The sequence below is a fragment of the Zootermopsis nevadensis genome, unplaced genomic scaffold (assembly GCF_977971745.1).
Source record: "Zootermopsis nevadensis isolate Lab colony 2312 unplaced genomic scaffold, Znev_1.0 Znev_ptg000010l, whole genome shotgun sequence".
In the NCBI taxonomy this organism is placed as follows: Eukaryota; Metazoa; Arthropoda; class Insecta; order Blattodea; family Termopsidae; genus Zootermopsis; species Zootermopsis nevadensis.
The window spans coordinates 9912482-9939684 of record NW_028259142.1 but is presented as its reverse complement, the minus strand read 5'-3'; the positions used below and the strand labels follow the sequence as shown (position 1 = coordinate 9939684).

General features: G+C 35.7%; 2 long non-coding RNA genes and 1 pseudogene across 4 annotated transcripts in view; 1 reads left to right on the top strand and 2 right to left on the bottom strand.

Moving 5' to 3' along the window:
* Positions 1–179: 179 nt before the first annotated feature.
* LOC147874248 (uncharacterized) lies at positions 180–6456 on the bottom strand. 2 transcript variants are annotated; one of them, XR_015534529.1, is made up of 2 exons: positions 6287–6456; positions 180–4554 (listed from the first exon to the last, which is right to left on the bottom strand). It is a non-coding gene; the product is annotated as an uncharacterized LOC147874248 (long non-coding RNA). The 2 variants fall into 2 exon arrangements; XR_015534528.1 differs by having other exon boundaries at positions 6295–6456.
* LOC147874247 (uncharacterized) lies at positions 6445–16902 on the top strand. Its single transcript, XR_015534531.1, has 2 exons — positions 6445–6504; positions 15427–16902. It is a non-coding gene; the product is annotated as an uncharacterized LOC147874247 (long non-coding RNA).
* The window catches only part of LOC147874246 (protein argonaute-2-like), a 28402-nt pseudogene continuing 10661 nt past the window's right edge, over positions 9463–27203 (bottom strand). The window contains exons 8-17 of the transcript XR_015534526.1: positions 26101–26191; positions 25622–25763; positions 24460–24579; positions 22011–22127; positions 21195–21322; positions 19717–19904; positions 18903–19062; positions 17243–17333; positions 11568–11804; positions 9463–10765 (exon numbers count right to left, since the gene is read on the bottom strand). The product of XR_015534526.1 is annotated as a protein argonaute-2-like (transcript). The remainder of the gene's footprint in view (positions 10766–11567; positions 11805–17242; positions 17334–18902; positions 19063–19716; positions 19905–21194; positions 21323–22010; positions 22128–24459; positions 24580–25621; positions 25764–26100; positions 26192–27203) is intronic.

The window sequence follows — 27203 nt, the reverse complement described above, 5'->3', positions numbered from 1 at the left end:
CTCTGTGGTGCAAAGTTTCTAGAACATTTGATAGTTCCTAAGGCGGATAGGAATATTCAGTGCATAAAAAACTCGGGGTGTGGCTGTGTCGGGGACACGGCCGTGGGTTTTACGTGAATACGTCTGCATTAGCGGGTAATATTTTCTTTGGGATATGGGAATGAAATGAAAGTAACGAAATGGATACATGGCTTTTATTTAGCATAACAAATATACAGACATATACAGAGATAGAGTCCCATCTCCGAAACGTCGTTTTACGTTTTATATTTACTAGACGATGGATAATATCGAAGTATTACATCCATTCACAATTGCAACTCACTGTTCTTGAACATAGCTGTCTTATTGTGCCATGTAGTCAGGTAAATAATGACCAATATTTCAAAGGAGCTTACTGCCTCCATCATCATTCATATGATGGAGGCAGTACTTTAATGGCTTAAATCCACAGATCTAGACGTGATCTTTCGTTTGGCACCAAAATCAGCATGCTAGCACATCGGAGTCGCGAGATATACTGCCCGGAAATTTTCGCCCACGCCCAAAATGGCCGCCAGTCGCCGCAGGCACCCCACCCGCGCATCGCACATGCGCGGCGCCAACTCAAGGTCATGCTCGCATCGTAGTCGTATGCCCGATCGAACGAGACCACATTTATTTCAATCGTGTTATTAGTCACGAAGTTATAGTGTCGGAATGGATCACCCTGCAAACGTTGCATCGCCGTTTCCGTCCTGGTAACCCATATGTCGGTCTGATTTTAAAGACGTATTCACGTCAAAATCCAAAGGTTTCTTAGAGTGATCACAAAAAACCTAATATTTTCCTGTATTCAGATACTGCAAAATCCAATTAACATCTTCATGATTTGTTTCTCTTTAGGCCATTTAAATATTATCCTCTCATGCAAGGTCACGTCTTCCTGGTTTTAAATGAGACCGGGCCTTGCACAGAAAACCATTTCAGTTGAAAGAACCTCCCACCCTGAAGCGGTTTACTGCGTATTCATACAAATAAGGCAGGCAATAAACTGCTTGTCCAAGGTGACACGTCAGCTGAATTGCAACGACGTGTTGACGGCGAAATGCGTTTGGTGAAAGGAAAAAAGCGTCCTTCGGAAAGAAAAGGAAAGACAGGAAGGGAGAAAGATAGAATACGCACAAAGCAAAGACTGGTTAAGAAATTAAACAAATAAGCAAAGAATAGTTTAGGGCCTATAGATTTTCCGAATAAAAATTAATTATATTCTCACTGCGGTACAGTTGTCGACTGTCGTCTTCTAGGGTGTGATGCAGTGCAGTTGTCAGTGGTTCAATCCCGTAGATGGCAGCAAAACGATCTTCCGAAACAGTGGTAACCACTTAATATTACATGTCATCACAAACCAGAAGAACACAATAGACATTTCACCGCTGTGAGAACCTCCACACTCAGATATTTAATACATATACACCACACAGAATTTACTTCAACCCTGGAGATAAAGGTGATATGATCCTCTGAAACGTTCGCAGCCACCTTTAAGAACACGAGGTGTCATAATCCAGAAGATCACACTAGACAAAAAATGAAGACAGTTAACTAAGCGCAGCTTGGATTTAGTTTTGATCTAGTCTTTGATGACGCTATGAAGGAAATGAGCCTGTACAAAGACATGGATTGCTCAGTTCAATTGTCAATCTGAACAGAAAGGACTGCTTTACTTTTAAGGATGCTGCCGAGAGCTATCAAGCCATTGGCATGCAGAAGTTCACTGACATTGTCTAGGGTTTGTTTCTTAAGCACTCTTTGCACAAAGTCCATAGAAGGTGCCCGTAATTGTGGAGGTCGTGTCTCTTTGCGCGCATGTTTCCTCTCGAAAAGTACTGAACGGTTTTTAATTAAATTTGGTGTAAGAATCTGTATTATAATTTTAACGCTGTAAAGTACAACGTCTATTTTATATGAAGCTCAAACAAAATATCATGTTTCTTTTCCTCAAAAACAGCTAATCGTACAGAAAATGGTACATGGCCAAACGAGAACTGATATAAGTTAGATCTTACCAACTAATATTTTTATGTGAACATATTTCTGTATGGTGCATATGTAACAAAATGAAAGAAAAATGACAGGCTTACATTATTATATTTCTTGTTAGGTCTACCAAAAATAGACTTAAAATTTGTTGTACTTTCCAAATTTGTAGTCCGCATTTCTGACACAAGAGTTCAGCTAAAGATGACAACAATACTGCTTCATATAAACAAACAATGGAGACTGTTGAGGAATTCGATATTGAAAATGATGACTTTGGAAGATATTTAGTTTCCATGGAGCACAGAAGCTCATTCTATACTGTACAATAGATTAAGTCATCATATGCGTGCTAACAACATATTAGTTCCAGAACAATTTGGCTTCAGAAAAGGTGTATCCACTGAAGATGCAGCTTTCAAACTAACAGACAATGTGCTAAAATCTGTTAACCAAAAAATGTATGTTGGAGGAATTTTCTGTGATTTAGCAAAAGCTTTTGACTGTGTAAATCATGAAATTTTGTTGAATAAATTGCATTTTTATGGCATTCAAGGAATAGCAGCGCAATGGTTCAGATCCTATTTAACAGATAGCACCTAAAAACAAACGAAATTTTTTCTCAAACTGGGGAACAATAAAACATGGAGTTCCCCAAGGTTCAATTTTAGGGCCCTTGCTTTTTATAATATACATAAATGACCTTCCTCCAACAATAAAAATAAAAACAATAAATACTTTAACAGAACCCATAATATTTGCTGATGACACAAGTGTCATAATTTCAAATAAAATTTTTGATGATTTCTGTTCAACATCGAACATAGTTCTGTCTCATATGAGTAAATGGTTTACTGCTAACAAGCTGGCCCTAAATCTAGATAAAACGAATATAATAAAATTTATAACAAATAACTCACCACAATGTGCTTTAAGTATTGGTTATAATGGGAAGTATATACAAGAGTCAATAAACACAAAATTCTTGTTTTTGCAAATTGATAATCACCTAAATTGGACAAATCATATTGATAAACTGGTACCTAAGTTAAGTGGCGCATGTTACGCAGTTAGATCTCTGTTGCATGTCAGCAACACCGACACACTCAGATCAGTATATTTTGCCTATTTTCACTCTTTAATGAAATACGGAATAATTTTGGGGGGAAATTCATCACACAGTAAAAAAATATTCAATTTACAAAAGAAAATTATTAGATTATTGGCTGGTGAAAAACCTAGAAATTCATGTAGAAGTCTATTTAAGAGATTAGAGATCTTAGCTCTTCCTTGTGAATATATATTCTCATTAATGAACTTTATTGTAAATAACCAAGAACTCTTTCAAACTAATTCTGCTGTACACCGTGTCAACACAAGGAATAAAAATCAGCTTCATAGACCAATTGCCAACCTCTCATGTTTTCAGAAGAGTGCATATTATGCAGGGATCAAAATTTTCAACAGTCTACCATCATATCTCACAAGTCTTGTAAATAAAAAGGCACAATTTAAAGTAGCATTAAAAAGATACTTAATTACACACTCCTTTTACTCTGTCGATGAATTTCTAATGTTTACAAGTAAGTCGTAATTTATCTATTGTATATAGTGGGTACCGCCACGGTGGTCTACTGGTCAGAACGCTAGCCATGTAATCCTGAGGTTCCGGGTTCAATTCCCGGTGGTGCTCAGATTTATAACTCGTGTTGGGCAAGGCCGTGGTCTAGGCATCACGGAGTTTTCCTCCGGGGGCTTCACCGGTTTCTCCGTGGCATCCCAACAATTACTCCACTCACACTCACACAGAAGAAGGCAATGGCAAACCACTTCTGGATCATCTGCCAAGAAAGTATATGAACAGGCCCCTGACAACCTGAAGGGGATGGAGGGATCCGGTTCATATGGACCTGTCGACAGACAGAAAACTATATACATAAATAAAGGATCAACCATAAAATCACATTTCTTAACCTTTCTTCTTTCCCATTCTTGGCGAATCAAATTACCTGAAACATAAAAAGTGAAAATTACAAACAACTAGAAAAGTAATTACATCATCATTAATCAACATTATTATTCTTCAATTTTGATACCCATATCATTTATTCATTAGGTCAAGTTAATTCTATATACTTTAACATCAGCAATACTTTTGACCTTATTCCACGTCTTACTTAATGGTTACACAATTTTATTTCATAGTTCCTTAACCAAGATATACTGAATGCCCATTATTCTGGAGCCCTATTGTCACCTTATAGTGTACTACAAGGATGTTTTGAGGGCATAGCTTTCTGTTATTAATAATTTATGTAATGCATTAATTACCTTATTTCTGTTGAAAACATTAAAATTTTCCCTGCGAAAGTCTCGTGCTTGTTCTCGACTTCAATCTAATATAAACTCTGTAAGTGGTTGGTGCACTGCCAATTTGGTCTTTGAGTACAAACTTTGTGAATCTTATCCTGGTCATGCAAATGTACTAATCTAACAAATCAGAAGCCAGCATAAATTCAGGTTCAAACTCCAGATCTGAAATGGATCAGATGTTGATTCCAAATCACATGCTCCTTCAGGCACTGGTAACAATGCCAAAGTAAAAGCCCTCTTAACCAAAATTAACCATATTTTTACATCTCCATACTGGTGTATTGTATGTACTGACTACAGCCTAGTAACTCTGATCATAAAACAAACTGTCTGCTTTATTCACAAGAAATATTTAATCTACAATATGTTAAGACATCCTAAGGGGCTATTTTACCATTGTGTTTACTAAAACAGAATCATAAATGAAACATGTCACTGAAGACCGTCAACATTTGTAAACTGTTAATTATATTAGAATAAAGTTAAGATTTTCTGTAATGCATAGTTAACCCTCAAAATAAAATTTGGCATAATCAATGATGCAAATAAAATTAAAATTACTACAGACTACAATAAAAACTGACACAATCATAAAATCAACCACATTCTTTTTCAATCCATTCTTATACATACAGCTAACATTAACCATTATTTTCCTTCCTTTGTTCTTTTACTTACATACAAACACATTATGACATTCCTTAGATCCATAAGTTAGACACATGACAATAGGATGTGGAATAAGTAATAAAAAATTGACAGTGGACAGATGACATAACAATTTACACATTGTTGGTATGGATCTTACACATCTTCCTAACGCTTTTTTGCCGAATGACCCTTCCGTATAGACGTATTTACATCAAAATACAATATTTACATACAAGTGCAGTTCAAAATATTATAAACTTTTCACATAGAATAAATAAAGATTTCATATAAAGTAATAAACTGTTTCAAATAAATCCACATATACACAGCATGATATTATTGGGGATCATAAGTGTGGGTTCCATCATAATAGATCTACAACTAATCAAATGTTCAACCTTCATCAGATACCAGATAAAAATTGAAAAGTGGGAGTACAATGGGACAGTACATCAACTATTTATAGGCTTCAAGAAAGTCTTTGACTCAGTTAAAATCGAAGCATTTTGTTTGACTTTGGTACACCTAAGTTAATCAGGCTAATTAAAACATATCTCAATGAAACCTCTAGCAAAATCAAATTCTGGGAATGCTTGCTATCATTATGTCCATTATCTTTAAATCAAGAAAGATGAAGTGGGCAGGACATGTGGCACACATGGGGGAGGGTAGGGGTGTTTATAAGGTAATGGCTGGGAGGTGTGAAGGGAGGAGACTGCTGGGAAGATGATGGACCTTGGTGAGACAGGAATCAATGGAGCAAACTGGATGCAGCTAGCTGAGGATAGAGTCCAGTGGCAGGTTTCTGTGAACACTGTGCTGTACCTTTCGGTCCCATACAGAAAGTGGGCTATTCTTTACCAAGCCGAGTATACAATCGACTTTTCCGAGAATATCCTGCACCATAAAGTGGGCGAGTGGGGAAATAAATTACTATTGTGAGGTAAAGTCATCAACAGAATAAAATGAGTGTGAATTTAAGTATCTTTTTAATACTATTTTAAACTGTGACCCTTTATTCATAAAACTAGAGAGACTAGATGCTGAACGTTTAGATGCCAGTATAGCGTGCATTTTTTTGTTTCCTTTGTTGTCTTTCTTACTTCCTCTCCGTTTTCTATTGACCGAAGTTGGTTCCACAGAATGTATAATGTTGGCAAACTTAAAAACTAAGTATGTTAAAACTAAAAAGACACTAAAAGCACGTTATTAATTACAACTCACAAAACTTCTTCATACAAACCTACTTACAAATTTGTTACACATCACACATTTATTGCAGGGATGTATACAACTGTAGCAATTCCACAGAAACATGTATTGACTACATCACAGAATATAAATATCCAGCAAACATTGATGGACTATATTAAAGACTGTTAACTGCTCCACTATAACCCAGGACCTTCGTACTTCTCGACACAGGGTTACAAACTGTGGTTGCAAGTAACCTCGAAAATTGTAAGTTCCTTAATAGGCATAGATTGGGGGATATTAAAATTAAACAAAGAGGGGGGGGGGCTGTAATAATTTTGCGCACATTAGGGACCATTGGCAAGTTCCTATGAACCCTCCGCTTCCATAAAATGTAACTTCTTGAAAAACTTTTCTATGAAATGTTTCTCATGAATGTAAGTAAAGCTGTCCCACTATACGCCATGCATTTTACTGATTTACATCTTACGAAGTAAATGGAAAACTATATATGTATTGTGTGAGTTCACAGATCCAGCACTAGGATTTAAATGAGTACATACTAGAAATTATGACATTAATTGACAAATTTGTACATTCTCCCAAAACATTTTGCCAACAGATTAAGCTACCAACATTCTTATAAAATCTATGGGGGAGAGGAGTTGAAGGAGACTTGATTTTGTTGGCCCAGGACAGGGTCCGGTGGAGGTTTTTGGTTAATTCAGTGATGAACCTTCGGGTTCGGTAAGCCATCTAGTTAGTTATGTATAAAAGATTAAAAGAAATTGATACCAATGGATTATGTTTATTCTGTTTGCATAAAAAGTTTATTTTCCACTTTTTTTTTACACAAACACAAAACTATGACTTTATTTGATTTTATGCACCTTTCACATTCTGGATTAATGAAATTCTATCAATCTGGCATATAACAAAAAACAAGAGAAACACTTTCAACATAAACAGTTGATGTTCAAACGTGATACAGATCTGAAACTAAAATCAAAACATCACAGTCTAAAAATCTTGAAAAGAATTTGAATACACATACAATTTCAAACTGATTTTCACAATAAGGACATGTAGGACAGTAATGCACTTGACAATTTCCGAACATTGGTGTTATGTGGTTAGCATTCCTGCTTCATCTTTGGTTCAATTCTTAGACCAGAGTCTGGCTATCCTGAGGTCTATTCATGGGTCCTCTCAGTCTCTCCAGGCAAATGCACCTTTCACATTCTGAATTGATGGAATTCTATCAATCTTTCATATAACAAAAAACAAGAGAAACACTTTCTTCAACATACACAGTTGATGTTCAAACGTGATACAGATCTGAAAATAAAATCAAAACATCACAGTCTAAAAAGCTTGAAAAGAATTTGAATACACATACAATTTCAAACTGATTTTCACAATAAGGATATGTAGGACAGTAATGCACTTGACAATTTCTGAACATTGGTGTTATGTGGTTATCATTCCTGCTTCATCTTTGGTTCAATTCTTAGACCAGAGTCTGGCTATCCTGACATCTATTCATGGGTCCTCTCAGTCTCTCCAGGCAAATGCTAAGATAATGTCTTAAAATAGCGGTGACTACTTCCTCCAAATCTTCATAAATCGGTTTGTCACAGTCATCCTCCCCTTCAATGCCATACATGTCAGTATAGTGACTGGCTATGGACTGGACGACTGGAGTTCGATTCCATATGGGGGCAGAGGATTTTTCTTCTAGCCTCTGCATCCAGACTGGTTCTGGGGCCCACTCAGCTTCCTATCCAGTGGGTACCAGGTTACTTTCCAGGGGGTAAAGTGCAGCCAGGGTATGATGCTGACCACCCACCCCCATCTAGTGTGAAGGTCAAGAATGAGTTGGAGCTACCCCCCCCCCCCCCCCCCCCCCCCGGCCTGCATGGCATATAGTGGGACAGCTTTACTTTAGGGTCATCCTCCCCTTCAATGAAATACAACATATGAAGCGACTTCAAACTTATGCAGTTACCTATAACTTTAATTATAAAGAATGATGACTGTAGCAGTCCTGTGTCTGAAGTGTTCACGAAGTACTTCTGACTAGTCTTGCACATCTGACATTCTAAGCAATGGTTTTCCTTAGTCCCCTGCAGACAAATGGTACCTGGAAATAAGCTATGAATGGCTTCCATCCATTCCTTTCCAGTTCACCTTACACAGTCCTCTCAGTTCATTAAATGATAACCACAAAAGCGTATAAACTGTAGCTAAACCGTTGCAACTGAAACAACTGAACTATCTTTAATATAATGAGAACCTTCATATTACATCTCATGCAAATTTCCATTATGTGCCAATTATAGAAATAATGTCTTCACATGCACCAAGTTTCCATAATTTGTTTAATTACTGCCAATAATAAACACCCGAGAACAGCAGTAGGAATTAAACTAGGATTCAGCATTGGACACTTCACAATATCTCCACCAATCTCGAGGGAGGAAAAAAACTTGGGAACTTATGTGAAGAAAATCAATGACCAGAATAAAATCTTAGTTTTCACATGTCTTTCTTACAGGAATAATTTACATACTTTAAATCTAGATCTGGAATTTATGTTACTTACCTTTCTATACAAAATACATAGGAAAGTCCTTTATAATCGCTTTCAAAACAGAACTTTCAAAGTACTTCCTCTGTTTATTTGCAAGATTTGTCAATGTTATCTTTCTCCTGAAAAGAGAAAACAAGATGATTACTTTCATATTTTGTAGAATAAAAATATCCTGTACTAAGTGATCTGCCACCAATATTCCAGTCTCAGGACATAACACAATGGGGAATTCCAAGGTTTAATGGTAACAGGAAAGCAGATCGCTATTTAGGTTAATTTTTTATGGCATATTTTCTAAATATTCTTCTGAAGGGTAGCTTCACTGAGTCACATAACCAGGGCCGTGGAGTCAGAGTCAATTAATCAAATGGCATAGGTCTGATATCTTGACTACTTAACTGCTCTAAACAGTGTGACTATCACGAACTCAAGATCCTTCAGACTGAGAGGAGCATTTTGAAAATAAACTAAATAATTCTGTTTTTGGTCACTTACATCAAAAGCCAAATGTTCTGTAGAAAACAGACCATAGGTAATATAAGACCCACAGTCTTAAAGTTCATAATATCATTGATAACACTAAATAACACAATGAGAGCTAAACCATTCCACTTGTTTGCTCATGACTGTAATTTTAAGCAATATTTTATAAAAGCATAACTCCTGAATACATCCTTATACCCAAATGATTTAAAGACTGTAGAGGAATTCCAATGGAATATTTAGTACCAATTACAAAATCACCTTCATGTTACCATCATTACTAGGATATAACTAATTTTTTCTCAGCACATACAATACATAGATTTCTAACAGATATATTCTTCCTAATAAAATATTCTTACTGTTTCTATCACTGTAACTAGCAAATTCACTATTACTGTCATCATCATCATCATTAGCATAGTTATTTCCTCTCAGATCAGTCACTGTGTTTTTTTTAAGTGTTCTGTCTGACGACAGGTCCATATATTATGAACAGGATCCTTCCATCCTCTTCAGGTTGTCAGGGACCTGTTCATACATATGTACATTCTTGGCAGATGATCCAGAAGTGGTTTGCCATTGCCTTCTTCTGTGTGTGTGTGTGAGTGGAGTAATTTTTGGGATGCCAAGGAGAAACCGGGGAAGCCCCCGGAGGAAAACTCCGTGATGCCTAGACCACGACCTTTCCCAACACAAGTTATAAATCTGAGCACCACCGGGAATTGAACCCGGGACCCCAGAATTACAGGGCTAGTGTTCTGACCACCATCTAGGATTGTGTTTCTTAGTAAGATTTAAATGTTCTCACAGCAGCAAATATGAAGATGGCTGTCATCTGGATTGCTACACCATGTAGTCTGTTAGAAGTTCACTAATGTTTCAGAGGTGCTTGCTGCCTCCATCATAAGGATGACGGTCTCTTATTAACTTCCCTCATATGCAATATCATTTAATGGTCCATTTTGACTTGGTTAAACTTTAATTTTTGCATTTCCACAATTTCACACCACCTACATGAAAATATCAGACCACTGTGCCTATAAGAGCTCTGTTAATAAAATTATTGTAAATCATTTCTGATAAATATTAGGACCTTGATCCTATATTTGTCAATACTTTGTTAATAAAGTGTCAAGTGCCATTTTCATTCACTTTCCTAATTAACCTTGATAATCAAAGTGGATAATAACTATACCAAAGATGTATAGATTTTTCAGGCTACTCATTTCTTTTAATTTCATAACAACAGTTCTATACTCACCCATCAAGGTACACACGAGCACGAGATGCAGCCAAATGTGCATTGTATGTGGGAGCTGGATAGGACACACTGCGTGTGCATCGTGAGAACATATGACATAAATAATATGTAAGCTGTTCAAGATCATCAGTTGTCATAACATTATCATCATTCCACAACAAATGATACTTGGTTGGTCGACTCACACCCTGCAAAAACACATTAACAGTAAAAGTGAGATAGACTGTAAATGATAATGTATTCCAATACCAGTGAGAATATTATAAAAACATTAATTTTAATAATTTAATTTAATTATCATTAGTCCATCTTTGTGTGTCTGCAATTTTCCTTTAAGCTTGGCATTAACCTTTTAAATACTTGTGGCCAGTATACTGGTCACCTTATATGAAGTTCATAGATGTATATGGCCACTTAACTGGCCGAAAGCTTAGGCATCCCTTACTAAAACTTGGTCTAATTGAATTGTACATTGGAAATTTAAAAGAATACAGTAAAGTTAATGAGTTTGACACCAAAAATCCCAATCTAGCAATTTCTTACTGTTTATATACGTATGTAACATAGGGAGGAGTATAAAAATATACAGATGCAACAAATAAAACACAATTTTATGTGGTTATGTGATATACAAAAAGACTAGTTACTTTATATCTTCATATACAGGCAAATAAAATCATTCTTAATAACTGAGTTTTTATTTGGAGGTTCTGGCTTAAAACATAATAATACAATTTATTTTATAGTATTCTGAACTTTGATACCTTTAAATGGTAATTTAAACCAGTGGTAAGATTATGAACAAAGTATTTAAATTCTATGCAATAAAGGTTAATAACTTCTTAAACAGTGTAAGTCCCTAATGATCACTAAAGAATAGCCAAAACCAGTTGGCTGCTGTTTAAAATATGTTCAATTTGATGTTACTGAAGTAATTAATTATTATACTGAAATATACTGGTAATGGAAACTAATACTAAAATATATTACCTGTATGCTGGCATGGCTCACTAAGAAAAAGTCCAACTCAACAGGCTGTGTGATCTCAGAGTCAACCACAGTACCTGGGGGTACGTTACGGTTCTTGCCATCTTCATCCTCCCTAAGTGTGGGAAAAAATCTAGTATGATGTCGTTTCTGAACAACAAGAAATGTCACCATTGGTTTGTATCCTTGCTCCACTGAAGAACAGGCACGTCTAACAGCAGTCACCTCACTATTCAAAACCTGTAAAATAATAATGTGAAACAGATAAGCTTTTTCAGTAAAAATTTCTTCTTGGCCAAACAACATAGACAGCAGTATTATAAAGAAAAAAGTTGTTTAACCAAACTCCATATTAAGAATAAAACAGGATAGCTCAGTAAAATGTCTGGATTCAAGCTCAATGACTGGGATGCAATCCACGGTGGCAATCAAAAACAGACAACACAAATCATACAACAATACTTATTTCATTTAATTCTACATTGTATGTTTGGTTACAATATAAAGAGAAAAGATTTAAACCTTCAAGTAAAGTAGCAAATGCAAAATTCTCTCCCATGTTCTCTCAACCTCATATCAATCCCTCAATAGGAACACCTATACAACAGACAATTTACCATATTTACCCAATTATAAGACAAAGTTATCTTACTTTATTCTCATTAAAAAATAGAGGTATATTATAACCATAAAGAAAAATGTGTAAAAGACTGATTCAGTGATTTCTGGGAAAACAGACATAATATAAAAACTCACAAACAGAATACTTCATCAATAAGGATATTTCAGAAACAGAAATCATTACATTCTGGTTACTCTTACTGCCATACAAACTAACTAACTAACTAGATGGCTTACCGAACCCGAAGGTTCATCACCGAATTAACCAAAGCCCTCCACCGGACCCTGTCCTGGGCCAACAAAATCCAGTTTCCTTCAACTCCTATCTCCCATAGATCCCGCCTGAGATTATCCTCCCATCTACGTCTAGGTCTCCCCAGCGGTCTCTTCCCTTCAGGCTTCCCAACCAGTACCCGGTGCACACCTCTTGTCCCATCCATGCGCGCTACATGTCCCGCCCATCTCACTCTTCTCGACTTAATCACCCTCACAATACTGGGGGAGCAGTACAGATTTTTAAGCTCGTCATTGTGCAGTTTTCTCCACGCCCCATCGTCTTCCCTCTTAGGCCCAAATATCCTCCTCAACACCCGATTCTCAAACACCTGCAATCTGTGTTCCTCCCTCTGAGTGAGAGACCATGTTTCGCACCCATACAAAACAACAGGCAAGATTATTGTTTTGTATACTTTAATTTTCAGGTTCTTAGAAATCGGACGGGAAGACAAAATATTTTGGACTGAGAAGTAGCAAGCATTTCCGGAATTTAGTCTCCTCCTAACTTCCTCACAAGTATCATTTTGATTTGTTATTGTTGTTCCCAAATATTTGAACTTTGTAACCCTTTCAAAGGATTTATTAGCCACCCTAAGATAATTTTGCCCGCCTGTCTTCTGATGACGAGATACTAACATGTACTTAGTTTTTTCTGAATTTACTTCTAGCCCCACCCGTCTACTAGCCTCTAGTAAAACTTCTGCGTTCCTCTTTATTGTATTTATATCGTCCCCCAATAAATTAACATCATCAGCATATGCCAATAGCTGATGTGTCCCATTCAATTGCAAACCCTCCTGCCTACCTTGGACCTTCCTGATGGCGTATTCTAGCGCAAAGTTAAAGAGCAAGGGAGACAAAGCATCTCCTTGTTTTAGACCGTTCTTGATGAGGAATGTCTCAGATACATATTTACCTACTCGAATTTTGCTACAGGTTTCATTTAAGCACATTTTTATTAGACCCACTAGCTTCTTTGGTATACCAAATTCAATAAGAATATTATATAGCATTTCTCTCTTCACAGAGTCATATGCTTTTTTGAAATCTATAAATAACTGATGTACGGTCCCACCGAACTCCCATTTTTTCTCTAGTATCTGACGAATGCAAAAGATCTGATCAATCGTTGATCTGTTTCGTCTGAACCCACACTGATGATCCCCAATAATTTCATTCGCATATGGGGTTAATCTTGCCAAAAGAATGTTGGATAGAATTTTGTATGAGGTTGATAGCAGCGATATTCCTCGGTAATTACCACACTCAGTCTTGTCCCCCTTCTTATGAATAGGAATAATTATGGATTCCTTCCATTGTTGTGGCATCTCTTCCTTATCCCAAATTAACTGAATAAGCTTATGGATCCTCATATGCAACCCTTTGCCACCTGCTTTAATTAATTCGGCCGGAATCTGATCAATTCCTGGAGATTTATAACTTTTCAACTTCCCAATGGCTAGTTCCACTTCATCTAAGCTAGGTTATGGCACTAACAGTTCAGCCGTATGCATTTTAATCTGTCAAATATCACCAGTATCATGAACATTTAAGAGCTCGCTAAAGAAATTTTTCCACCTATTCACAATTTTTATTGGATCTGCAAGCAAATTGCCACTATCATCCTTTACCAAATTGGTCTGGGGTTGATATCCTTTCTTAAAGTTATTAATGCCTCTGTACAGGTCTCTGATGTTTTTTTCCTTATTATTTGTCTCAAGTTCAGCAATTTTGCTCTTCAGGTATTCCCTTTTCTTAGTCCTAAATGTTCTACTAGCCTCACGTCTCACGGTACATAGATTATCCACATTTGTTTTGTTTGGGTTCTGCAACCATTGAAATTTTGTTTGCTTCCTTCGATCTATTAATTTTGAACATTCTTCATCAAACCATGGTTTATTTTGCTTTCTCCTGTAGTATCCTAGTTTCTCTTTTGCTGAAATTTTGATGCAGTTTCTGACATTTTCCCACTCCCTGTTGATGTCCACACTTTCATTATCCTCATTTGTCTCTAAAATTTGAAACCTATTCGAAATTTCAACTTGATATTGTTCCTTTGCCTCTCCCTCACTTAATTTTTTCAAATCAAATCTTTCTGTGTCAAAATTTTGTTTAGTTCGTCTACTTACTGAAAGCCACTCCCTCACTTTTGCTACCACCAGATAATGATCAGTGTCGCAATCTGCTCCTCTGAATGATCTCACATCAATTACATTTGTCTGCCTTCTCTTATCTACTAAAACATGATCTATTTGATTGTGTGTTCTGCCATCTGGGGAAGTCCAAGTGTATTTATGAACATCACGGTGTGGAAATTTTGTACTTTTTACAATTAAATCTTTTGACGTAGCGAAGGTTACTGCTCTAACACCGTTATCATTACTAAGTGCATGGAGACTCTCGCTGCCTATTGTGGGTTTGAAGATATCCTCCCTCCCAATTTTTGCATTGAAATCTCCTAGCAGAATTTTCATGTGATACTTGCCAAATGTATCAAATACTGATTCCAATTCTTCATAAAAGCTATCCTTGATATCATCGCTTTTATCTTCAGTTGGGGCATGAACATTAAGGACAATGATGTCGCACCAACGTCCTTCCAAAATTACGTAAGACAACCGGTCACTAACAAATTCTACTCTCTTAACTGCTGCCCTAATTCTGCTATGAACAAAAAAACCCGTCCCTAACTGATGATTGTCATTCCCCTTTCCATAGAAAAATGTAAAATTGTCCACTGGGATCGTGCCCTCCCCCTCCCATCGCACTTCCTGCACTGCCACTAAGTCTAACTTATAATTCCCTAATTCCCTACACACTGATTTCAGTGCCTCAGCCCTATAGAGGCTCCTAATGTTCCAAGTACCAAATCTCATGTCCTTTTTCAATTGCCGTGGTCGTGCCAAAGAGTCCGTCCTGATCCGAGGCTTGGTTGATTTTTTCGTAACACATCTTTTTTTTACAGGTGAAAGGTTGTTAGCCCTACACCCAACACCCAACCTGGAGGACCAGGGTATCACTCTTAGTCTAGCGCATCTCCTTAGACCTGTTCGGCTTGGGTGACCCTACCATGAGCCGAAGCTCAGGCCGACATAGCCCTAAGGGTCATTTGAGCACGCAAGCCTCCTCAAACTAGCTAACAATTTAATGAAATTCTGTATTTTTTATGTCATAACTATCAGAAGACTGATAACATTATCACTCGTGTTGTCACTTATCAGAGATCACAGAAACTATTTGTGCTGTAAATTATCAGCAATCTGGCTACTCAGCACATCAGGTAAACACAGTATATTGTCACCAAACCTGAGGAGTCATATAAATTCATTATGTAATTCCCCTCCATCCTGTAACTCTGAAATATACCTTTGCAAACTCTCCCTCACTGACACCATCTCTATAAAATATTATCCTCTTTGGCAAATAACGTGTGAAATCACGGAAGTACAACAGCTGTTCCTTAATAATATCTTGCAAGTCTTGAATGATCTCAACTTTAGGAGGCTGCAGTCGAATCTGAATGTTGTATTTGAATAATGCTTTTGGATCATGACTGCATAAGGTACAGAAAAGTTGATTAGATTAAAACAGGAAAATTTCTACAGATATCAAAGCAAGACCCCAGATGATCTAACAAAGTACATCATCTACTGCACACTTCTTTTTTGCTTTATTTAACAATGCATCATCAACTTAAAAAGAAAAGTTTGGGTCTGAAATGAAGTTTCATCTCATAACCAAGGTTAAGTTTATATCCTGGCTAGTTTGGCCTAACTCTTCAGGAATCATGAAAGGAGCAATGGTGCAATGACCATCAGCAAGAGAAAAATCAAGAACTTGGAGGAAAGCCTATCATAGTGACCTTTTGGTATCAATTTCAATTCTATAGTGAATGAAGATACTGCAAAACCATTTATCAATATTTGTTTTTAAATCTTCTTGTAATTTACAAATTTTACCATGCCAACATATTCCCTGTATAGTGTACACATACAAAACATCCATAAAGTTCTATGCAGTGCATTATCATCACAATGAGTCTACATGTGCAGCATGGCTGAACATCAGTTTCATTTCTAATCCACTACACTTGAATATCGAGTGTGTCACACGAGACAAGACAGCACCCATTCTGTGCAACATCAAGGAATACTTATGATCATTTTTAAATATCATAGCCTTCAAGTTCAAGTTTGCACCAACAACAAGCATAAGAAAATAATCTCTGAACTTCAAACTTGTTGATCTTGTAACTTTATTTTGGATAATATACACAAATAAACATCAACATGAACACAGGAAAATAACATCACTGCAAATTAAGTGGCCAAGTAACTATTTAAATGCCAACACAAGGTGTTAAAAGATGAAATGTATAATGATAAACAGATAAATGTATATTATATTCCAATATTTTAAAATACATTGAAGCAGCATTTGATATATTTCTGTCTGGCTGATTTCTGTCCTGGTTCTTTAAGAAGTTCACTAACTCTGTTTCCAAGAAGATACTCATATTTCTGCTGAACTAAGTGTTGCATATAAGAATCTTTGTAGAAGGAAAGGGAATTTTATGCTTGTCCGCTTGCTTACATTTCTTTTGCAGTGACTTCCCTAACAACTTATAAATTGTATCCACAAAAATGAGCCAGAGTTTTACTGTTCTGATATTCACAGGAAAAACTCTTTATTTTTGATGACCAATCAAAAGGTTAATGCCCATATAAATCTGATAAATTCAATTCAAGAAAAAAATACAGACTGTGTATGCACATACTTACAGCAACAACAGAGGGTATATCTGTTTGATCAGGTGAAGGATGAGTCACATCAGCTCCAACTATCATTACAGGAGATTCAAAGAATGACGGCCTGAGAACAAAGGAACACTGTTTCACTCTTGTTATCCAAAACAAAAAATTGACAGTGGAACTACGGTTCCGGATAATCTGACGTAAATACGTCTATACCGAAAGGAAGTTTATATATTGGCTTTATTCTAAATATTTCCTTTATACATGCTTTACAATTGAGTAAAGTTTGATTAAGACATTGCTTATTTAACTTGAATTAGTTACGCTTAAGATGGGTCTGTGGTAGGTGAATGTAATGCAAAGTAATGTAATCAGACTGTTCATCCAGAATAAATAATGAATTAAGGTTATCAAATTGGAAAGCCTATGCTGAAATCTTGTATTCAAAAACTTCAATGTGCTACCTGTGAAAGAAGACCTGTGTCATGTATTAAGACACAGCTCTTCATCCACAATAATGCTAGGCCACACACTTCTAACAGTGAAAATTATTGTTAAAGTGTTACCCTACACTTCATGTGGCACTACATGATACTCATTTGTTTCCAAAGCTTTCAAGGGTATGACATGTATTTGGATAATGATTTTCACATATAACAGCAGCACTTCAGAATGTAATAAGTGAGGCTATAAACAGGTACTTACCACTTATATGAACTTATATGAAGCACTTGAAGGGCAAGTGATGGCACTGAAAGAGGGTACTCAAAGGGCAATAAAGTGGCACTGGGAAGCAGTAATGACTAACAAAGAGATGAGAGGTATTGTGCACAAATTAAATGAACAACCCAGGGTCTGATGCACACCTCAGAGATGGCAATAGAACAGATGAGCATTGACAAAATAATTAGTGGCAGAACAAAGACAAAGTACTGAGTGCAAAATTTGTAATACTACCACTCTGTCCACAACACACATATGGACTGTCTTTGGATTGAAACTGGGCTTTCATGTTAAAAAGGACTTCTGTTCACAAGGTAGAAATCGTTTCAAAATTTAATTAAAAACAACTATTTATGCCCAAAAATATTACTGCATCTCTCTAGAGAAGAAATACAAGAGCTCATGTCCCAGTTTCCTTAAAAAATGTTACACATATTTGCAGCATAGTAATTGGCTCATTTTATATTCAGAAGGTTCCAGTTTCTGAATATGGCCTAGAGAGGTATTCCTCACTGAGGTATTTCTTAATTGTCCTCTATCCTTATAGCATAAAACAACAATTTTACCTTAAAAAATAGACTACAGAACACTTCCACATCCTTTTCCAACCCACAATTATCCCACCACTTGACACTACATAATCTATGCAGTTGGAAAAGTTTCAAAAAGTGAAAGTTGACTCAAGTATTTAACTGGAACTTGGAAATAAACAGTACAATATCTTTTCCTGTGGTAAATACACTGTAATTTCAAAACATTAGTCAGAATGTAGTTAATGTTCAGTTTGAGATACTTTACTTCAGTCAGAAAGGAAAACAAACTGGAAGTTTATGAGCAAGTAAAACAGATAAACAAACAGACAGGAAGAACTAAATCTTATGGTTATAGTTATGGATCTCTAAATTTTAAATATTATGTAAATAGGTAATATTATGCTAAAAGTTACTTCATAAATGAGATTTACCTTGACACAGATGAAAGTGTGTGATTCACTCCATTCAGTTTTGAATTGACTTTCAGAAGAATATTGGAACATGTAGCTGGATTCATACGTTGCATTGTTCTTGACTTTATACATTGAGTTAACACTCCAACATCTAGTTCTGCAATTTGCTTAACCTTGGCTACAACACAGTTGAAAACAAATGTTAATTCTTACAAAAAAACAAGAAGACCACAAAAATCTTTTTTTTGAATATAAAATTTGGCAAGTCTTCTGCAATGTCAGTAAACTTTTACCAGACTATACAGCACAACATCCCATACAACAGTAATCTTTATGTTCATATGTCAACAATTCCAAACTTTGAGGTTATATCAGACAAAATTAAAATATAAAATGAGCAAACAATTATTAACACTATAAAAAGACACTATTGCCACACGCGTTTCAACCTCAAGAGGTCATCATCAGCGGCATCAAGGAAATTAATGAACAAATGAATTAATATCCTTGATGCCATTGATGATGACCTCTTGAGATTGAAACGCGTATGGAAATAGTGTCTTTTTATAGTGTTAATAATTGTTTGTTTGCTCATTTTATATTCTAATACACTACACAGTATGCAAAGTTTTAAGACAAAATTAACATATTCAACATGTGTATCAGCCAAAATTATATATATACATGGAACACTAAAGTGTATAATTATTAATTTAGTTCCTGCTAGCCTCACCATACAGATCAAAACATTTGAACAGACAAAAGTTAATCAAAGAATCTCTTATTTAAACAAGGGTGGAAGAGTACTTTATTCATATAATAGACCTCTTACCATAACTGTTTTTCACATCTGGAATCACAACAACAATCAGATCAACTCTCTTATGTTTCATTGAAGTGAAGAATGTCTGCAATTCAGATGTATCCTGTGCTGGAAATTGCAAAATTTTTGATGTTAATGGAGGTGGAATATTCATCCCATACTTCTTCCCTGTTTTCTGCATTTCTTCTCCAAAACACCTGTAAATTTTAATTTGAAACATACAAAACCATTAATGACATTGAAAGAATGGGATAAATGACTGTAGACTGAGTGGTAGTATTACATAAACAGAAGACAATAACTAGTTTTCCAACTGAACAGTCACTTTTTAATGATAATTAGTAATCATTCTATTCTTATCACAGTGTATTTCAAATCATCTGATTTAACTTCATCTGTGCTGTTTTAGTCTCTGGAAAGATTTTCATGAAATAAAATGAAGGGCACGCCATTAAAGGAGACCCCCACCTACTTTTTAATTTCCTACCGTCAGTAACACTGCCGTGGCGCAACAACTTCTGAGGCTGGGGTAACAGAAGCACCACATATGCAGGCACTTCAAGTATTGTGTGCCATTTAATGTTTAAAAAGTATTACTTCTATTAAGGCATGTTTCTTTAATGTTCAACAATAACAGGTAAGTTTTGCAATATATATATTTGTTTTGATGCCTATCAGTTTATTAACTATTGGAGATGGGCATGAGGATTTTTTACTCATTTGTCATTTATTTAATGATGCTTTGTGCTGTGAGGAGTTCCGATTAGAAAACAGATAAATATTTTATTCAATTATTTTCTTTATAAAATTAGTTGATTTGACATTGTTATTATCCACTCACTTAAAAGTACATAAATATTACATGGTAACTATTTTTTCATCATGCAGGGTGATACAATAGTACCAAAAATGAATGTGTGCCATACAATATATATCAGCAGGCTGCAAGCTGTGAACTATATGATTTTATTCTAATTTGCATTCAACCTATTTAGAGCAAGGGGTGGTGACTTGCTCTGGAATGAGATAAAACTTATATTAGACCAACACCGATATTTTTATGTCCCATTGTTTGCAATGGGCTGCTCTCCCAATTTTTAATTTACAGTAATGCTAGCTTCATCATACAGAACAAGAATTTGATGGAAATCAGGCTTCATAAATTCTTCCAAAAACTTCTTATTAAACAGGCTTCTACCTAATACATGTAAGTTCTGTAATAAAATAAAATGTGTGAATTATAAGTTGACAGTGAGTCAGATGACTCTTAAAGTATTGCATTAAGACAAAATTTAAAAAATCATTAGATGAAAAGTATTGTTTTGTCTATAAACTATTATCATCATACTCATTTACTGATATTTCAGCAGTACTTGCAGTCTTACAACAAAGCTTTCTCACCTCAATCTTATGTATCACATTTTATTTCATAATTCTCTGCTAAATTCAAAGCAATAAAGTTGCCACCACATTTGGTTAATACTCACCGGAGTGCATCTTCACTTACAACATAACTGTCTAAGTTGAGAATTATCCAAGATTTCAAATTTCCAATGCTAACAAAATTTGATGCTCTCCACACACCACTACTTGGTATTGTAGGAAATCTCTGATTCTGAAAATAGCAATATTTCTTTAAGTCACATTTATGTAATTTGTGTTAAAAAAATGGGGGGAAAACTGAACTGGAAAGGATGTGAAAGGACATAGTCATGGCATAATATAAGGCACTATACCTGTATCTGCCTGGAGGGACTAAGGAAAACCACAAAAAACCCAGTCAGGATAGCCAGTCCCCAGGCCAAGATTTTAACATGGGGCCTCCCAAATAAAAAATAGGATTGTTAACCACTTGACCATGATTTTCAGTTTAAACACTGTCAATGTATGTTTTTAAATATGTAACGTATCTCATCTACGTGTTTAAAAATGAAAACTTGTAATGCTGGATCCAACAAAACATTGTTAGCCTGTATATTTTTAATATTTTATTACAACTTACTCATAGCAAATTACTCTACAATAATAATCAGAATTATATAGTGACCTTCTGTTTCACATATTTTATATATTGTAAAATAGAAGCCTGAAGATGGTCTATTATACTGAAACATGTTGCTCAAAAACATACATCTGTGTTAAAAACTGAATTATTGTTGTATGTGATGAAAGACTACAAGTTATATTACATATATTTCTGTAATGAACCCCCAAAATAAAATGCTTGAATATAATATGGCCTTGAAATATGAACCATGTTTACAAGGAGACCCACTATATGAAGTTTCAATTAATTTACTCACTTTATACTCCAACTGCGGAGCATCCAGGATCCGAGCGCTTACTTCTTCAAACTTTTCTCCAACAGAGAGACCAAATTCTCTGACACATGGGTCGTCATTGAATCTCACTCGGCTCAGCTGAAATAAAACCAAAACACACTAAAATATGTAGTAAATGCTGCATAGCTTGAACAATAACAAATTATGCAAAATTTTGAGGATGTCAAAGATACAAACATTACGTAAGTACGTTCTCAATCGAAGCAACCCACAATATTTTTGTATATAAAATACAACAACCACATATTACACTTCATTCGATATGTGTGTGAAACCAACAAAGTTAAGTAGCATTTGAGGCTTTCATGGCGGTGAGTCTGAAGATGGCTGCCTTCTGGGTTGTTGCACCATGTAGTCTGGTAGAAGTTTACTGACATTTCAGAGGTCCTTGCTTCTTCCATCATCCAGACTAAACAGTGCAACAACCCAGAAGACAGCCATCTTCCAATATAAAGTTGTTGAAATACTAATACTGTACTTCATCACATAATTCACATTCTCATTTTTATGTTAAAGCAACACCAAAATTGAAAAGTAATACTCTTTGGAATGCACAAAGGTTCCAAAAGTGTACTTTATACCACACACTGCTTAATATTATCTCCTTAATCATATATAGGAATAATATCTGATCCTTCCATTTGCTATCACTATTCTTTCCACACACACACACACACACATTTGTACTCTTAATCTGCAAAAGTGATACAGTTACAGATTACTCCACAGAAATGCAATACTTAATTTTTAGAGAGCTCACTAATTCACTTCCATCCACAGAACATACTTTCTTCTGATGTTACTATAACAACAAAGTAACTTAATACATTATGCTGGGTTGTCAAGCCACTGACAGTTTGCAGCATAAATAATTCATATTACTGATAATAGTATAGACAATTATGTCATCAGTGCTGCTATGGACATCATAACAAATAATTCATGTGACCACTGATAGGTGGCAGCATGAAGAGTTTGTATGATCACTAATCACATAAATGCCATTATGCCATCGTGGGTTAAGAGCAACTTGAGACAGGACCATCCTCCCACCTTGTGACTTCAAACATTCATCACATTCGTATTAATCATTACAAGAACTTGAGAATATGGCCTCTAATCATATTTAACTCCATGACAAATTATGATCAGCCCTTCTCAACTTATATGGCAGAACATAAAAGTTCATACAATAAGAGATACATGGAACCATGATCTTTGCTGAAAAACATGCCAGAGAGATGCCAACAAATTAAATTTCAAGGACAAGCTTGGGTTTGGGTTAGATCATGGACTGAAGCTTGGTGAGAAAACCCAAGGGTATCCTCAGGGGGTATACACCCCACAGGTTCTCCACGCCTTTCCAGCTGATTAGATGTGTGAGCACACATAATGTCCAGATCTGGGGTACCAAAAAGCCACACACTATTTATCCAGAACGAAGGTTTATGGTCAGATCTTTTTTTGCAGAAAGCACAATTACAGGCATCACGTATCTCAACATATTGCAATAGTGGTTAATGCCACAGCTGTCAGAAGATTTTCCACAACAGAATTCCTGGTTCCAGCAGGATGGTGCACTGCAACTCTGGCATTTTGAAGTCGGTGACTACCTTTATGAAAACCTGCCTTGCACGTGGCCTCCCAGAACCCCTGACCTGACCCTAATGGGGTTATGCAAAAGATGCAGTTTACTAACCTCCTCTACCACACATAATTCAGGAATTAAGTACACATATCCAGGCTGCAGTGGAAGTTGTGACACCTTGGACAAAGTGATGCAAGAACTTAAATAATGCCTTTATGTTTGCCATGTGGTAAATGGCTCCCATATTATAAATCTCTACCTTGATGCAAACTAGAAGGGTGCCTTTTTCATCTGTAAGTTGTTTCATTGTACTGTCACTTGTAGTATTTGTTCAATAAATTTATGAAATGGTATCCAACATTTTGAATAGTCCAATATAGGTAAGAAAGTACTGGCACAATGAATGTGCTTTGGGCTGCTCATTAAACAACACTTTCTTAACTGCACAGTTTATATAGTGCATATAGTGCTGAATGAGAAGATAAAGAATTTTGAATTGTGAAGGATGTGGAAGGAACTAGTCATGGCCTTGTCTTAAAACACTATCCCAGCACTTATGTGGAGAAGTTGAAGAGAATTACTAAAATCTCAAGCCACGATAGCTAGGCCTTGGCCAAGAACCTCCCAAATATTCAGCAGAAGTACTATCACTCAAGTGCGACGTATGATGCGTGTGTTTCATTTTATGAACATGATAACTAAATGTGTGTTCAAGTCATGTACAAAGCAAAAATTCAGAATGCAAGACATACTGGAGGTAATTTAAAAAAAATAAAGAAAACAATTTCAACTACAGTAAGAAAGACAACCAAGATAACATACCATTTCCATTATTTTTCTTTTTCTCATATCAGTGCTTGTTGCAGTATGCTTTATCATTGCAGAAGTCTGTTTCTCACTCATTTTCTTATTAATCACTTGATGTTTTGAGATTGAACACAACTGTAAAAAAGAACTGCATCATATGATCACAGCAGATTCATAAAATCATGAAATTTATCAATACATGTTCATATAAATCACAGGTTTCAAGCAAAGTGAAATTCAGTAATATGCCCAAAATGTAAATCTTAAACACATACTGCTTTCCAAGAGTATCCCAAATAAAATTCTGCTTGTATTTTTTGCTTTCCCATCTGATCTACTTTCTCAGTCCCCTGTAACCAGTGCTTTCTTTGTGGCAGCATGCACCAGTAAGGAATACCAGCAATTTTGCTTTAAAATATAAAAAAAGATTGTCAAAACATGTTAAAATTGTCAGACATGCCATAAAAGCACTGCCAATTCTTTCTAGAAATATGTCCTGGTTTTAACTAACCTAACAATACAGAAACTGTATAAATCATTATATAACTCAGTTCAGAAACCACTAAATATATTTTTCTTACAACTGATACTCTTAGAACTCTGTTTTTAAATATTTGAAATTAAGCACTGTAAATATGAGTAAAAAAACACAAACACATGCAAAATAAGTAAATTAATGCTTTATAATCTAAACCTTCCAGTGTTTTGAAAAACAGACTGGGAGACCAAGCATGAAGACAGGATAAGTGACGGAAGACATACAGATACAAGAGGAGAGTGAAGAATGGAGAAGGCTTTATTATAAGACAGTTCACACCAATGAGAGGAAATCCAAGGATGAATCAAATACAATAAATTGAAAAGTAAAATTTACAATCTCTATGGAAAGGAAAATTCCTTTTTACTACATAAAATGACACTAATGTCAGCTGTATTAAGAAACAATGCAAATACAGTCAGGGAGTAATCAGTCCCACTCTGTTTTATAGGGGCTGATTTACAGTGCATAAAGAACCATCTATCAATTCAAAATAAGGTTTCTTACAGTGTAAGACTGTAATCTTGAGACTTGCGGGGGTGAAGAAGTGGGGTGGAGGAGGAAAGATAGCATCAGCCTTTAACGCTTCGGACTTCCTGCATTCCTTGCAAGTCTCAAGATTACAGTCGAGTACTATACCTCTGGTGGAAGATATATTGGATTTTTTCTGTTAAGCGAACCAACATGAAGGCACGGAAGATGTGGATATCTCAGTTTTATACACTTGACACGGGCAAAATATTCTTGAACTGATATCCTTTGACCATCATCCAACTGAAATCTTTATAATAAAAAAACATTACATGTAAAGCAAAATATTCCTGTAACATCATAAAATATACTCATAATGCAATCCCAGGGAAACTGAATTTTTTCCATTTTAAACAATTTTCTGTTTAAAACAGATACCTATTTCCAGACGAAAAAAATTAAAAAAATTCTAAGAGATTTCACCAGATGGTAGAAATTATCATGGCAAACTTGTAGCTAACATATTCCTCATTTCATATAACTGCACATGTGAAGTCAGAAACATACCTATACATTCACAGCTATCTACTGATGAAAAGCATGTGAACAAAAATATATGATTGTAGCTCACAAAAGATTGAACATACCGTAATTTTGCTGGACATTCAGCAATTGTGTTTACCCTGAATGTTCGCTTGCTGGTTGGATTGTTAGGGATCATGTAATCAACCTTTAAGTCTGAAACAAAAAAAATTCAAGAACAACAACCTATATACTTTTAGACTGTTACATATAAAACAAAAATAAACTACCCACCACACACAGTGAAGGCACTTGACAGGACAGGACATAAAGATGGCATTTGTTCTTGACCTCTGCATTACATGGGGATGATTTGTTCAGCTGCATGCCCTGGCCAAGCTTTACCCCTGCAGAAAGGACCATCTAGTACCCATGGGAAAGAATTCTGGGTGGGCTGGTCTGGATGCAGGAACTTGAAGAAAAATCCTCTGCCTCTGCTGGGAATCTAACACTAGTCATCCAGTCCATAGTCAGACTGAGCTAACCTGGCTATATTAATTTCTAAAATAAGTTTGTTTTAATAGAAGCCTCTGACTGCAGGTTTATTAAGCTTTTAGAAATGCTATTTAAACTAGAATTCAAAACCTTCATGCAAAAAGGAGATAACTCCTATGTACCAAATCATGTTGCTGTTTAGTAGGACTTAAGATTTTCAAGGTGATGAGCATGAAGATTACTGTCTTCTGGGTTATAGTGCCATGCAGTCTGGCAGAAGTTCACAGAAAACAGCCATCTTCATGTTGTTGGTTATCTATATTATTCAAATAGCTAAACCAACAGTCAGATGTTAGAGTGTAAGGACACAAATCTGTATGTACGTTAACAAAAAGATAAATAAATTAACAATAGGCCTACAAACAATGCTGAATATTTAAAATACCTTTGACCCTCCTCAGAAAAGTATATAATGTCACTTTTCCTCTTTTCACCAAATTCTTCAATTGTACTTGTATGCCCACAATTTAAACGAACAGCATATGGTTAGCACAGCCCTGTAGTTCAAACACCTTACTTGAAAAGGCCACATTTGAAAACCTTATGAAGTGAATTTTAAAGGGAAATGGTGGTTCCTGATCAACAGTTTTTTCAACCATATTATTTTCTTCATAACTTTAAGCCTTTGAAGTCCAGTGTTAATTACATGTTCCACCTTTCTTAACAAACAATA